Source organism: Schistocerca cancellata, chromosome 3 (genome assembly GCF_023864275.1).
Source record: "Schistocerca cancellata isolate TAMUIC-IGC-003103 chromosome 3, iqSchCanc2.1, whole genome shotgun sequence".
Lineage (NCBI taxonomy): Eukaryota > Metazoa > Arthropoda > Insecta > Orthoptera > Acrididae > Schistocerca > Schistocerca cancellata.
In genome coordinates, this window is record NC_064628.1 from 611,967,682 (window position 1) to 611,984,092 (window position 16,411).

General features: G+C 44.4%; 1 non-coding gene across 1 annotated transcript; it reads right to left on the minus strand.

Moving 5' to 3' along the window:
- Positions 1 to 473: 473 nt before the first annotated feature.
- On the minus strand, positions 474 to 550 carry Trnas-cga (transfer RNA serine (anticodon CGA)). Its single transcript has one exon. It is a non-coding gene; the product is annotated as a tRNA-Ser (tRNA).
- Between the last annotated feature and the right edge of the window lie 15,861 nt (positions 551 to 16,411).

Sequence of the window (16,411 nt, forward strand, 5' to 3'; positions counted from 1 at the left end):
CAGCACCGGCCAAGTGTCACGATAGCCGCAGTTAATCACCCAGTCTCGGGGGACCGGCCGCCTCATTAGCCAGTCTGAGACGCCCCCATTACACGAAGTGTTGACAGGTCACGGGAGAACAAACAGGCTGATCGTATCTGGCGAGCAGTCGTGGTGACCCTGATTGAGCTGTTCAACACCCCTCCCTGTCAGGACGCGCCGCGCGCTGTGCTGGACCTCTGGGCGCCCCCCTCCCCCCCTTTCCCCGCCGCCCAACTGATCGCACAGCTTGGACTCTGCGGTGTGAGCACTCCCTCAGTTCAAACGCCGGACAATATTTGTTACAGTTGCCGAATTATGATAACGGGTGGTTATAATTAAAGTGCAGTTACAGAGGTCCAGTGTGGGCTGCAGTTATCGTACGACAGCGGAACTTGATGCAATTTCTAATGTTTCCAGAATGAGATATGAAACTTCCTGGCAGATTAAAACTGTGTGCCGGACCGAGACTCGAACTCGGGACCTTTGCCTTTCGGGGGCAATTGCTCTACCAACTGAGCTACCCAAGGACGACTCATGCCCCGTCCTCACAGCTTTACTTCTGCCAGTACCTCGTCTCCTACCTTCCAAACTTTACAGAAGCTCTCCTGCAAACCTTACAGAACTAGCGTTCCTGAAAGAATGGATATTGCGGAGACATGGCTTAGCCCGAGTTCGAGTTTTAATCTGCCAGGAAGTTTCATTTTCTAATGTGTTACTGTGGAATCGATCTACGCTGGGAAAATATTGGTTCCAATTTTGGCCACTAGGTGCAAATATGGCGATGTGAATGCAAAAGAGAAGGCGTGTAGGAATGTTTCCATATGTAATGGATTAGGAACGGTACATGGGCAGAAAAGGTCAAATATGTAAAGAAGTTATAATGTTGATTTAATTATTAATCGCCTCACTTAGAGAATGTATTCAATATGAGACACCTAAGAGGTTTACGGCGCCAGATTTTCAAAAATGGTTCAAATGGCTCTGAGCACTATGGGACTTAACTTCTGAGGTCATCAGTCCCCTAGAACTTAGAAATACTTAAACCAAAGTAACCAAAGGACGTCACACACATCCATGCCCGAGGCAGGATTCGAACCTGCGACCGCAGCGGTCGCGCGGTTCCAGACTGTAGCGCCTAGAACCGCTCGGCCACTCCGGCCGGCACAGATTTACACCTAGTGGCCAAAATTGGAGCTTTTTCCAGCGTAAATCGGCTCCACCTTAAGGCATTATCGTTGTCAACTAGTTTCGCTATCATCCGATAGTTACAGCTTTCTCTAGACCTCAGTATACCTGCAATTTCATTATAACCACACTCTACCTGGATACAGTATCCTTGTTGCTGCGTCAATGCCTCGCATTTCATGGGCAAAAATGGGTTGTAAACCGTACAGTCACCTGCTATTCAGCCATAACTTCATTTAATACGTAAAGGAATAACTATTTGCTCTGCGGACGCTGTGGCACCACAGTGTCCCAGGCGCTATCACCTGAGACTGCCATGGGCTGACAGCTCTGTCACAGTGCTTCCCATCTCCTTCGTTAGTTTTTGGCGGGATGGATGTCACGACGGTTTTGCCTTTAGAGACGAATCCCGCATTCCGACATTTGATTAAAACGACGCCGAATGCATGTGAATGAGCTACAACTATCTCGAGAAGATCTTGGCGAATACCATATACACTTTCTTCAGTTTTTGGAAAACATGAGAAGTTTTACGAATATGTGCCGAGGAATACAGACACGTTGCATAATCCGCTCGAGATGATTCGTAGTGACACTGAAACGAAATCCAACTTTACACGTTATATATTTATTTATATGTTACATAGAGGGTGGTCCATTGATAGGGACCAGGCCAAATATCTCACGAAATCAGCATCAAACGAAAAAACTACAAAGAACGAAACTCGTCTAGCTTGAAGGGGGAAACCAGATGGCGCTATGGTTGGACCGCTAGATGGCGCTGCCATAGGTCAAACGGATATCAACTGCCTTTTTTTAAAAATAGGAACTCCCACTATTTATTACATATTCGTGTTGTTCGTAAAGAAATATGAATGTTTTAGTTGGAGCACTTTTTTCACTTTGTGATAGATGGCACTGTATTAGTCACAAACGTATAAGTACGTGGTATCACGTAACATTCCGCCAGTGCGGACGGTATTTGCTTCGTGATTCATTACCCGCGTTAAAACGGACCGTTTACTAATTGCGGGAAAAGTCGATATCGTGTTGGTGTATGGCTACTGTGATCAAAATGCCCAATGGGCGGGTGCTATGTATGCTGCTCGGTATCCTGGACGACATCGTCCAAGTGTCCGGACCGTTCGCGGGATAGTTGCGTTATTTAAGGAAACAGCAAGTTTTCGGCCGCATGTGAAACATCAACCACGACCTGCAACAAATGATGATGCCCAAGTATGTGTTTTAGCTGCTGTTGCGGCTAATCCGCACACCAGTAGCAGACAAATTGCGCGAGACTCGGGAATCTCAAAAACGTCGGTGTTGAGAATGCTACATCAACATCGATTGCACCCGTACCATATTTCTATGCACCAGGAATTGCATGGCGACGACTTTGAACGTCGTGTGCAGTTGTGCCACTGGGCACAAGAATAATTACGGGACGATGACAAATTTTTTGCAGGCGTTGTACTTAGCGACGAAGCATCATTCACCAACAGCGGTAACGTAAACCGGCATAAAATGCGCTACTGGGCAACGGAAAATCCACGATGGCTGTGACAAGTGGAACATCGGCAACCTTGCGCTGGTTAATGTATGGTGCGTCACTATGGGAGGAAGGATAATTGGCCCCCATTTTATCGATGGGAAGCTAAATGGTGCAATGTACGCTGATTTCCTGCGTAATCTTCTACCGATGTTACTACAAGATGTTTCTCTGCATGACAGAATGACGATGTACTTCCAACATGATGGATGTCCGGCACATAGCTCGCGTGTGGTTGAAGCGGTATTGAATAGCATATTTCATGACAGGTGGATTGGTCGTCGAAGCACCATACCATGGCCCGCACGTTCAGGGGATCCGACGTCCCCGGATTTCTTTTTGTAGGGAAAGTTGAAGGATATTTGCCATCGTGATCCACCGACAACGCCTGAAAACATGCGTCAACGCATTGTCAATGCGTGTGAAAACATTACGGAAGGCGAACTACTCGCTGTTGCGAGGAATGTCGCTACACGTATTGCCAAATGCATTGAGGTTGACGGACATCATTTTGAGCATTTATTGCATTAATGTGGTATTTACAGCTAATCATGCTGTAACAGCATGCGTTCTCAGAAATGATAAGTTCACAAAAGTACATATATCACATTGGAACAACCGAGATAAAATGTTCAGACGCACCTACGTTCTATATTTTAATTTAAAAAACCTACCTGTTAGCAACTGTTCGTCTAAAATTGTGAGCCACATATTTGTGACTATTACAGCGCCATCTATCACAAAGCGAAAATGTGGTCCAAATAAAACATTCATATTTCTTTAGGTACTACACGAATATGTAATAAAATTGGGGGTTCCTATTTTTAAGAAACGCAGTTGATATCCGTTTGACCTATGACAGCGCCATCTAGCGGGCCAACCATAGCTCCATCTGGTTTCCCCCTTCAAGCTAGATAAGTTTCGTTCTCTGTAGTTTTTTCTTTTGACGCTTATTTCGTGAGATATTCGGCCCGCTCACGATCAGTGGACCACCCTGTGTAGTGGAGAATTTCTTTTCCGGAACTCAGCTATGATGATCCACGATTATCCGGGTTGTCCACTGCAAGTAAATATCGTAGTCCAGTCGCGCTGTCACTACCCGTCAAAGCCCCGCGCCGTCTCTTCCCCGCAAGTTTCATTATTGTTTGAGTTAGTACGCATTTCTTTATTGTTTCAGTTAAGTCAGCTGCCATAAGGTACGCCTTTGCTCTGTATGTGCTTAAAAGTCAAAGCGCAAGATAGTCGTGTTGTCGCTTAAAGATAAAATAATCATTATTCGTTCATTCAAAAAGGAATAACTGGTCGTACATTATTGATTCATTCAGAAACGAATAACTGGTCATAGCTTAGCTGACAAGTATGGTGTAGGTACTTCTGGTTGAAGCGATATTAAGAACAATACTGATTCAGTTTTAAAGCACCTGAACTTGGTGGTGAAGACGGGAGGTGACACAGAAAGGTGATTACGAAACCGAAAAATTCAATAACCGACGAAGATGATTTTTATTTGTAGGATATAAATAAGCTAATGACGAACATATAAATACGCCAGGAACGTGACGTCGACGATACGAAAAAATGGCTTACTTGTGACCATAACGATCAATGTTTTCAGATAATATCGGATGACGAAATTCTTGAAAACTTTTTTCAGGCTAACAAATAGCAGGAAATGCAAAAAAGATGAAACAGAAGAAACCGTGGATGTAGGAAATGATGCAGTACTATCTCATGCGGAAGCTTTCAGATGGTTCAAAAAAAAAAAAAATAAAAATAAAAAGAGAGAGTGAGACTCCGAGATTTCACTATAATTAAAATAAATTCGCGATGTAGCAGCAATGAAGTGATAGAACTGTTTACGTCAGATGACAGTTGCCAAATATTGTAAACCAAATTAAACAACAGTGACTGCACTGTGTGACTAGCTGGTATTTCATGATTAAGGTTGCAGTATTTTAGTAATTTCCAGGAAATATTTGTATCTGTACATACGAAAATAAGTCTGTAATCTCATAATAAAAATTGATTTTATTGATTTTAAGAAGTGTATTTGATTTTGTTGTTGTTAGTAAACAGCTAACATTACGTATTAACCCTAGAAAGATAACCGTATGACAATGTACCTAAAAGATAACACTGCGCGTGCGACGCCTGTTTTCTCTCTAGAGTTAGCGATACAATAATCGGTTTCTTCATACATTCAGTTATCCGGATTTTCGATTATTCGAATGACTTACAACTACAATTAATCCGGTATATCGAGTCTCTACCGCACATTAAAAGAGATGTATAAAAACATGCACGCATTCGAATGCAATGTTGTGTCAAAATTTTGAAGGAATCGATCAAGAACAACAAACATCTACATTTTATTTATGTAGATTTAATTACTGTTTCTTCATCTTCTGCATTGTTGCATGGTTTGAGGGAATGTCACTTGGTAGTCGGTGGCCGTAGGGCCTTGCTGTCACCACCATTTCCCTCCAAAACGGAATCTGTGTGCAGCAAGACATCAGTCTGCGTCTAGAATAAACATTTGTTACAGCATGACATTGCTTTGTAAATGTTTGAACAGTGCTCAAATGAGGCAGGACATGGATACTAGCTCATTATTTACCCATATGGGTGTGGGAAACCGTCTAAAAACCACATCCTGACTGACCAGCTTACCAATTCTTGCTGTCATCCCGAGAGACGGATTCGATCCAGTGTGTGCTCACCTACGCGTATCCCAGAAGCGCCGTTTTAACGAACTAGGCTATCCAAATGGATTATTTTTTCTATTTAATAGATAGAATAAAAAGAATTGAGGTTGCTCTGTATTTATTAACGCCAAATCTGCTACAGTACTAGTAAGCAGAGCATCTCACATTAAGCCTGGATAAGCAATATAACGAGCAGAATACAGTTTTATAACTGAATTTGCTGCAAATCATCTGCACCTTCGATTTACACTCTAAGTTAATTGTAAGCTAATAATGTTGATTTCCTTATGATTTATTCATAAATTTCATAGTTAATAAAAACTAATGTCGTCGACTTGAAATCAGAAAGATGTGAAAACAATTTTATTACAGAAATACGAAATTATATATCACAATATAAAGATTCCACAAAATTCTAGAAATGTGTCACACCATGTCAACCAAAATTTTCAACTTGTGATTTTCGATAAAGTAGCCGCTTGAGACCACAGATTCCGAGATTAACCACGGTTATGATATTTCTCACCCCGGTGACGCTACGAACTACTTACTTCTTGCAGTGAAGTAATCAGTTTTGCGAAATCCATGTTTTGTATATGGGAACGTTGCCCATTTCGACAGAAGAAAGCAGACTGCAAAGTTTATACGTAGAGGCTTGAGATCGGTAGCACTGAGACCGCGAGACCACACTACGCACGTAGTTACATACTGACATGAAAAGATCGGCCGTTTCCATCAGATGTTGGTAGGTGGCGGAAGCCTTCTATATTGATACCACTTCGAGCGCAGCGTAACTTGATTGTTTATAGCAGATAGAATAATCGCTAAACACCATGCCTCTATCCTGATGCAAAGTCGACGCAGACACGTACATATTTGTTGCCATGCTCCAAAAAATGGCTCTGAGCACTATGGGACTCAACATCTGAGGTCATCAGTCACCTAGAACTTAGAACTACTTAAACCTAACTAACCGAAGGACATCACACACATCCATGCCCGAGGCAGGATTCGAACCTGCGACCGTAGCAGTCACGCGGTTCCTGACTGAAGTGCCTAGAACCGCACGGCCACCGTGGCCGGCTGCCATGCTCCAGTATGGAGCTAAAATATACTGTCATATGGCCTCTCCAGCAGTTTATCGTGTACCACTCAGCCTCGAGAAGGAGGGCTCTGCTGGACCTTCGTATGCGTCATCTCTCTATTGTATTTAACACTTACTGCTTACATTCTTACCATTCTACCATGGTGTGTAGGGCATTAACGGATTCAGAGAGACGGGCTTGGTTTTAAAGTTCGACAAATCGCAGTCCTCTAAGAAAAATGTTGTCTGTGTCAGATACAGCGCTCGTCTTAGAGTGATAAATCATTAGAATCATGTGTAAGGTGGTCATGTCTTTTGGTTTTTTCACCGATGTGCATGTAAGAGAGAGAGAGAGAGAGAGAGAGAGAGAGAGAGAGAGAGAGAGCAGATTACGTTAGTGTTTAACAATCTTTGTTCTACCGTGCCACAGTCTTTGCCTCTGCTCATTCTGATACATTCTTAGTTGAAGTGTGGTAGGTGATGGATGTACACAGTACGGCTGTGTGGATTTGTGACTGTATCTGTTAGATGAAGAATATTGTAAAGGACAGCAAGGATGAGTAAGATGGATATACTAGAAAGTAAAGGGCATATAAATTTTGAATATGTTATGTTTTAAGAGGAGTTTGGGGTAAGACTCTAGCACTGCGCAGCTAGGAATAACTATTGTCAGCTAGTTAATTTCCTCAGATCTCAAAGAAAATCCAACCCACTTCCCTGAAATATGCATTAACATGTTAATTCATTAAGCTGTTTGACTTTTATAGAGATTATCTGTCAACATTGTACCCTCTTTAAAACATTGTTAACTTTACTAAGTACAGTAGTTTTCAGACCTATGTTATGTGTGAAGGTCACACGAAGTTTTAATCTGTCTTTTTGAATATATACTTCATTCTAAAATCTTTGTCTTGGGATATCATTTCGTAGGAATAGTTACTGTCCCCATTCCATTATCTATCATTACGTATTATCACATTCTACCATGTGGTACGAAACAGTTGGAGTATAGTTGGAAATTTTATTTAGAAATAGAAACCTTGCTCAGTTGTTGCCTCCTTGATGTTTACTGTACAGATTTTGAGAAATCTACAACAATGTTGTCAAGACACAAAGTAATTGTAAATTTTGGTTAGAGCTACATAAATGTTTTACTTCAGTTATGCAGTTAAGATAAAGACAAGTTTCATTTTGATCAGTTACAGTTCAGTTCAAATTAGGTTCTGCTTTGTTAAAGGTTAGCACAAAAGTTTGAGTTGGATTACAGTTTTTGGGGGCATAGTTTTGGTAAAACACTGCAATTTATAGACTGGGAGGTAAATTTATGCTAAATTTTATACAGAAACAAATATAGTGGGGAGGTTACGCACGTATAGCGTGCGCACACAGTAAGTTAGATCATGTGGCCGCCAATTTAAGCGGCTGGGACTGGTGATAACACTGAATATTATTTTTATTTTATTCGTAGCCCAATTACATCCAATTCCGTGAATAAGAACAATATGTGCAGATATTGTACTAGGAGGAACAACTATCCACGTGGGCCCGCACATAGATCCAGAACTGAGAGATAATGTGATAAAAGTTACACTGATTATTGTGTATATGATACGCGGAATACATACTTCTTATTGATTTATCAGCCGTGCGATGCACACTTCATAAATTGCGAGGAAAGGAATTAAGCTTTACAGTACAATTCAAACCTATCGTTCGAAGGGTTTCTTGCAGTGTAAATAAAGAAGTATTGGAGAAATTTATATCTCAATCACACACTACGCGAATAAGATTTCCCCCTATCACGAAAACTGTGCGCTCTACTCCAATCCTGTTTGTTTTTTTATCACGTTTACAAGTCATTTACTTCCCCCTCCTAAATTCGTCTCTCTGGGTGCTATAGGTGTCTTTTCCCACAGTATTTGTTTCCTGACAGTAAGTCAAATGAGTGCGAAAAGTTATTGAAATGTATCCAGTCATCTCAACATTATTCTGAAAAACACAGACAGGTATTCTGAATTCATAAAACTCGAGATTTAATATATATTTATATTATTTTCTGTATTTCGCTGTAGTACTAAATACACTCCTGGAAATTGAAATAAGAACACCGTGAATTCATTGTCCCAGGAAGGGGAAACTTTATTGACACATTCCTGGGGTCAGATACATCACATGATCACACTGACAGAACCACAGGCACATAGACACAGGCAACAGAGCATGCACAATGTCGGCACTAGTACAGTGTATATCCACCTTTCGCAGCAATGCAGGCTGCTATTCTCCCATGGAGACGATCGTACAGATGCTGGATGTAGTCCTGTGGAACGGCTTGCCATGCCCTTTCCACCTGGCGCCTCAGTTGGACCAGCGTTCGTGCTGGACGTGCAGACCGTGTGAGACGGCGCTTCATCCAGTCCCAAACATGCTCAATGGGGGACAGATCCGGAGATCTTGCTGGCCAGGGTAGTTGACTTACACCTTCTAGAGCACGTTGGGTGGCACGGGATACATGCGGACGTGCATTGTCCTGTTGGAACAGCAAGTTCCCTTGCCGGTCTAGGAATGGTAGAACGATGGGTTCGATGACGGTTTGGATGTACCGTGCACTATTCAGTGTCCCCTCGACGATCACCAGTGGTGTACGGCCAGTGTAGGAGATCGCTCCCCACACCATGATGCCGGGTGTTGGCCCTGTGTGCCTCGGTCGTATGCAGTCCTGATTGTGGCGCTCACCTGCACGGCGCCAAACACGCATACGACCATCATTGGCACCAAGGCAGAAGCGACTCTCATCGCTGAAGACGACACGTCTCCATTCGTCCCTCCATTCACGCCTGTCGCGACACCACTGGAGGGGGGCTGCACGATGTTGGGGCGAGAGCGGAAGACGGCCTAACGGTGTGCGGGACCGTAGCCCAGCTTCATGGAGACGGTTGCGAATGGTCCTCGCCGATACCCCAGGAGCAACAGTGTCCCTAATTTGCTGGGAAGTGGCGGTGCGGTCCCCTATGGCACTGCGTAGGATCCTACGGTCTTGGCGTGCATCCGTGCGTCGCTGCGGTCCGGTCCCAGGTCGACGGGCACGTGCACCTTCCGCCGACCACTGGCGACAACATCGATGTACTGTGGAGACCTCACGCCCCACGTGTTGAGCAATTCGGCGGTACGTCCACCCGGCCTCCCGCATGCCCACTATACGCCCTCGCTCAAAGTCCGTCAACTGCACATACGGTTCACGTCCACGCTGTCGCGGCATGCTACCAGTGTTAAAGACTGCGATGGAGCTCCGTATGCCACGGCAAACTGGCTGACACTGACGGCGGCGGTGCACAAATGCTGCGCAGCTAGCGCCATTCGACGGCCAACACCGCGGTTCCTGGTGTGTCCGCTGTGCCGTGCGTGTGATCATTGCTTGTACAGCCCTCTCGCAGTGTCCGGAGCAAGTATGGTGGGTCTGACACACCGGTGTCAATGTGTTCTTTTTTCCATTTCCAGGAGTGTATTCGTATACTTTAATTCTTAACGTAAAAACTATCTACAGAGTGAGTCAAAGCTATTTTCCGGTTGATTAGTGACGATTACACTTCTCTTCATTAAAGCAAGGCGCAGAAATGAGTTTTGTGGATACGTATGCTTTGCGTCTGTATACACTTGGCTCCTGTTAATTATGAATTAGACAGAAGATGAAGTTTGAGGAATCATGTAATTTTGATTTACTTACCTCAAAAGAAAAGTCGTACAATCATAGACTTTAACTCACTGTTTAGCTGATATATAACGAGGTACGTTGGTCTGAAAAGTTAATGATACTGAGATACATTTGGGCAATTTCTTGCGTTTATTTTCTGGAATCGAGCGAACGTCGAAGTACCGTCAACGTAGCGAGAGTGGAAATTTACTAGTACTTTAATGGGAACTTACCATACTTTAATATCTCGTAGCCATCACATTACACCATCATCACCTTGTCCCTTCACTTCTAAAAATATCTTCTCCTTATTTACGTTATGTGAATGTAAGACGGTGCCATCACCGACAGAAAGGTGCTAGGTCTACAACTTTGCTTTCGCCGTTTTCTCTCGAAGTTCGGGGCTTTATTGTGAAAACCTTACAAAAAAATTATGATTCATAGTATTGCCCATCGCTGGCCTCTACATTTTCCCACCTTTCAGATAGCATACGCATACCGTGGTGGGAGAACTGTGCGTCTTTTGTGGGGGATCCATGAATCGATTCAATTTTGCGCTTGTTCATATGATCTGAAGTGTTGGTCAACGAGACTGTATGCCACTGATCGAAAAAGGTGGTTGTCAGAGAATACGGTAAGAGGGATAGGACTTTTCATTTCAACGTTTCCATTTATATTTTGGCGGGTTTTGTGACATGGGGTCGAGCACTGACCTGCTGCGAAATTACCTTTACGTGTCTATCGCTGAATTGTGGCCGTTTGTGTTTCAGAGCTGGGCTCGAGCGCATCAATTGCTTTCGATAATGATGTCCTGTGTCTGTCTTCGTCTGTTTCAGTAGCTACGAAACCGTTCTGATTTCCTCCGCCATGCCGGGCTTCGACATCAAAATCTCCGTTCTTAAGGCGTTGAAAACATTCTCTGCACGTTCTTCCACTAATAGTTCCCTCACCATTGGTCCTACCCAACATTGTAAGAGCCGCAGCCGCAGATTTATTCATGTTAAAGCATAAAATTAAAACTTCTCGCAAATGGCGAGAAATGGCTACGTAAGTTGACGTACTTAATCGAGAATATGCTGATAATGAAATCACAAATCGACTAATATTTTTATGGCATTACGTTCACAGATGCCTAAGCTTATTGTATTACACCTACGACGAACCACCTGAACCCCAATTGCCGCTACTGCTGTCTATTGCAAAACGGCGGAGGCAAAGTTGTAGACCTAATACTTATGGATATAAGATTCAGTTTCTTTAGCCAGCAGAAGCAATACGTAGAAACACGAATTTAATTACTATTGAAACATTACCGTCTTGTCTAGATCCATTACAGAGAGCCAACTGAAAATGGATTTCTTCACATCAAGCAGGTTTCTTATTTTTACCCGTTATCTACAGTAACAGCCTCTACTTTTAGTTACGAAATACTTGAAACGTAAATGAAAATAATGATGATCGCCATCGTGTGGATTACGGGAAATAACGGAATTATAACTGAACTGTTTTTCCTCTTTAATCGCTAACTCACCGAAAAGCTTGGAGATTTAAGTAAGTGTATTAGCTTTCTCTCTCATTCCTTTCATCTTTAATTTGTATGAAGAGTTGACTCTTTAATTATCTCCAGTTTGCAGACCGATTATCACCAAGTCAATAGGTGTCTGAGAGAACCAAGAGAGCACTAATGGCAGAGAACATTCTTCTCTTGGATTTTCAAACAAAGAACAGAGTGGCAGTCTTTCAAGAGAGCCTCTGCGGCTACAAGCACGTTACTGATAAAACAACAGTTTCAGGCGGACTCGAATCTGTAGGCAATAACTGAGTCCGTAGAGCAGTAAAGCAATTCCACACGCAGGACGAAATTAAAAGCGAAGATTCACTTACTACCCTGAGAGAGTTTATACCTTTTACATCTGATTGTATTAATTAAGCATTACCGAAAACGAGTTGTTCAAATACACTGCCGAAAAAAAATGTACAACCTTCAGAGGTTTCCAGTTTACACAACGTTTACTGTTGCAACAGTGCGTGTGGAGTTCAAAAATGTTCAAATGTGTGTGAAATGTTATGGGACTTAATTGCTAAGGTCATCAGTCCCTAAGCATACACACTACTTAACCTAAATTATCGTAAGGACAAACATACACACCCATGCCCGAGGGAGGACTGGAACCTCCGCCGGCACCAGCTGCACAGTCTATGACTGCAACACCTTAGACCGCTCGGCTAATTCCGCGCGGCGTGTGTGGAGTACATAAAATGATTATATTTACAATTCAGTAGCACATGTGGTTCTGTGGTGCCAGGTATTAACCCATGCTGAAACGCCCATATTAGAATGGCGGCAATGCAGGAACTGGCTCGCATGCAGTCGGATACTGTACTGGGGTATTTTATACAACGCTTGCTCGACCTGTTTACGTTATTCTGTAAGAGATGTTGGTTGATGGGTCGCACGGGTCACTTCTCGTCCCATCATATCCCACCATATTGGAGGCAAGTTCGGAGATCGTTCTGGCCAGGGAAGATTCCGCACGCCTTGGAGATCACGTTGAGTTTCATGGGCAGTGTGTGGGCGAGTATTATCCAGTTGGAACAACACATCACTTTTATCTTCCAAGAACGACAAAAGAACAGGTATAACAACATTCTACAAGCACCGAGCGGTGGCTATCGTCCCATCAGAAACACCAAAGGTGAACGAGAGTTATAGTTTACCGCACCTCAGACCCAGAGACCCGGAGTGGCGCCAATGCGTCCTGGACGAATGCACTCTACGATACGGCGCTCACCAGATCTACGTCATACGCAGAAACGACCGTCACTTGCACGCGGGCAGAATCTGATTTCCTCGTTGAAGACTACGACGAACCATTCCATCTTCTAAGTAATCCTCTGACGGCGTCAGTCGAGCCGCGCACGAAGCGTTAGAGGAAGACTGGTTCCTAACAGTTCGTGTAGACGTGGCTTTGCTCACAAGCCCTCACATCTGTGCTGTGGTAGCTGCTACTGCTGGCCGGCCGGTGTGGCCGAGCGGTTCTAGGCGCTTCAGTCTGCAACCGCGCGACCGCTCCGGTTGCAGGTTCGAATCCTACCTCGGGCATGGATGTGTGTGATGTCCTTAGGTTAGTTAGGTTTAAGTATTTCTAAGTTCTAGGGGACTGATGACCTTAGAAGTTAAGTCCCACAGTGCTCAGAGCCATATGAAGCATTTTTTTGCTACTGATGCCCTTACTATACGACTACACTGGCGGGCGTCTGTAAAGCTTGGACGTCCAGAACCTCGTCTACGGGTGTGAGAATGTTCACGTGACCACTTGTGGCAGTGTTGTTGCACAAATGACGCAGCACTTTCACCTTGTGTTGCAGTTCCCTGAAAGGATCATCCCACCACTTGGAAATCCACAATTTGACCGCTTTCAAACGCGCTTCGTCGGCTGCAGAAAGTACGAGTGCGGTCTCCGTGGCATGGTTGCGACCTTCCTTGACACGTTTACACCACACTGAGCTTGCTAGCTGTGAGAATACCCCGCTAAAAGGTAGATACAGATCTGGTAGCTGTGTCATTGCGCTATATGTTGGGGGATGACGTTGAAACCATGCCAGTACATCTACGCTCATGCTCATAAATTAAGGATAATGCTGATACATGGTGAAGCAACGCTCTGGTGGACGTTTTGTGGGTTTAAATCAGCTAGGGGCATGACCGTGCGGTGCATTTGACCTGCGGTCGGCGCTGGCAGCAGTCCACATACGCTGAGGTGTGTTGGTGCTCGTCAGAGTACGGTGCAGCGAGTAAGTGTGCAGACGTTTTCAGCCGTGCAAATGGTGACTGTGTGTTTAAAATGTCTCAAAGAACACATATTGATGAGGGGTTGAATACTAGGGCGACTGGAGGCTGGTCAGGCGCTGCAGGTAGTAACATGGGCCCTCCGTGTGCCACAAAGTGTGATTTCAAGATCATGGAAACTGTTCCAGCAACAGGAAACGTGTCCAGGCGCTACAGTACGGGACGCCAACAGTGTAAAACACCACTAGAAGATCGATATCTCACCATCAGTGCCCGCAGACGGCCACGGAGTACTGCAGTAGCCTTGCTCGGGACTTTACCGCAGCCACTGGAACAGTGGTCTCCAGACACATAGTCTACTGACGACTGAACAAACAGGGTTTATTAGCCCGGAGACCTGCAAGGTGCATTCCACTGACCCCTGGTCACAGGAGAGTCCGTAAGGCCTGGTGTCAAGAACACATTACAAGCTCATTGGAATAGTGTTCCCATGTTATGTTCACGGACGAGTCCAGGTATGGTCTGAACACTGATTCCTACCGGGTTTTCATCTGGCGTAAATCAGGGACCAGATACCAGCCCCGTAATGTTCTTGAAAGGGACTTGAATGGAGGTCGTGGTGTGATGTTGTGGGGTGGGATTATGATTGATGCACGTACACCCCTGCATGTCTTTGACAGAGGAACTATAACAGGTCAGGTGTATCGGGACGTCATTTTGCACCAGCATGTCCACCTTTTCAGGGATGCAGTGTGCCCCACCTTTCTCCTGATGGGTGATAACGCACGGCGCCACCGAGCTGCCATCGTGGAGGAGTACCTTGAAACAGAAGATAGCAGGCGAAAGGAGTGGCCTGCCTGTTCTCCAGACCTAAACGCCATCGAGCACGTCTGGGATGCTCTCGATCGACGTATAGCTACACGTCTTCAAACCCCTACGACACTTCAGGAGCTCCGACAGGCATTTAGCGCAAGAATGGGAGGCTATACCGCAGCAGCTGCCCGACCACCTGATCCAGAGTATGCCAACCCGTTGTGCGACCTGTGTACGTGTGCATGGTGATCATATACCATATTTATGTCGGGGTACACGAGCAGGAAACAGTGGCGTTTTGTAGCACATGTGTTTCGGGACGGTTTTCTCAACTCACCAATACTGTGGACTTACAGATCTGTGTCGTGTGTGTCCCCTATGTACCTATGCTATTAGCGCCAGTTTTGTGTAGCGCCACGTTGTGTGGCACCGCATTCTGCTAAAATGGCTCAAATGGCTCTGAGCACTATGCGACTTAACTTCTGAGGTCATCAGTCGCCTAGAACTTAGAACTAATTAAACCTAACTAACCTAAGGACATCACACACACCCATGCCCGAGGCAGGATTCGAACCTGCGACCGTAGCGGTCGCTCGGCTCCAGACTGTAGCGCCCAGAACCGCACGGCCACTCCGGCCGGCCCGCATTCTGCAATTACCCTTAATTTATGAGCATGAGCGTAGTATTCCCCGCGTGGTGTATACCGTCATCGCATCAAAACCGACGTCATCTTTTCAGATGCACTAACTTTTTCTGGCAGTGTATTAAGAGACACTTTATTGCATAAGGATTTACATTTATTCTCGTTGGCGAAATTATCCAGGCTTCGTGATTACAAAAAGGCTGTCAATCAATTTTGTTCTTAAAACATAGTTTCACGGTCCTACCTGTTAATTTTGTATTGATGTTTTATTTGGGTTACTAGTCCGAATAAGAGCTTCAACATGCCACTGCATTCGTCACAATACTCCTCTCTATCACCGTAACGGCCCTGGGGCTCTTAGAACGGAAGATAAATGACAGTCGATTCCAGAAGCTCTAACCAGTATCAACATTGTTTCGTTTGCTCTGGCAAATTGCATAACTGTGTACGAAGTATCTCTTTTTGAAAATAATGAGGAACGATTATCAAAGGGTATATAGGGTGTTTTCAGGACGAATGGTAAATATCAGTAAATAATTTATGAGGAGGCCATTTAGACTAATTCGAATAAAAAATTTCGTGTTACATGTATCGTCAGTTTTATTTTGAAGTTCTACTTTTTAATTTGTGCTTGAGTTTACATAGCTGAATACTGTAACTACGATTGTGATTTGGCTTCAAAGGGCTGGGAGCACTACGGGACTTAACATCAGAGTTCATCAGGCCCCTAGAACTTAGAACTACTTAAACCTAACTAACCTAAGGACATCACACACATCCATGCCCGAAGCAGGATTCGAACCTGCGACCGTAGCGATCGCGCGGTTCTAGACTGTACTGCCTAGAACCGCTCGTCCACCCCGGCCGGCGATTGTGATTTCTTGGCCGATTCTACTCTATTATTTAAGGATAAAACATAATCTAACAACA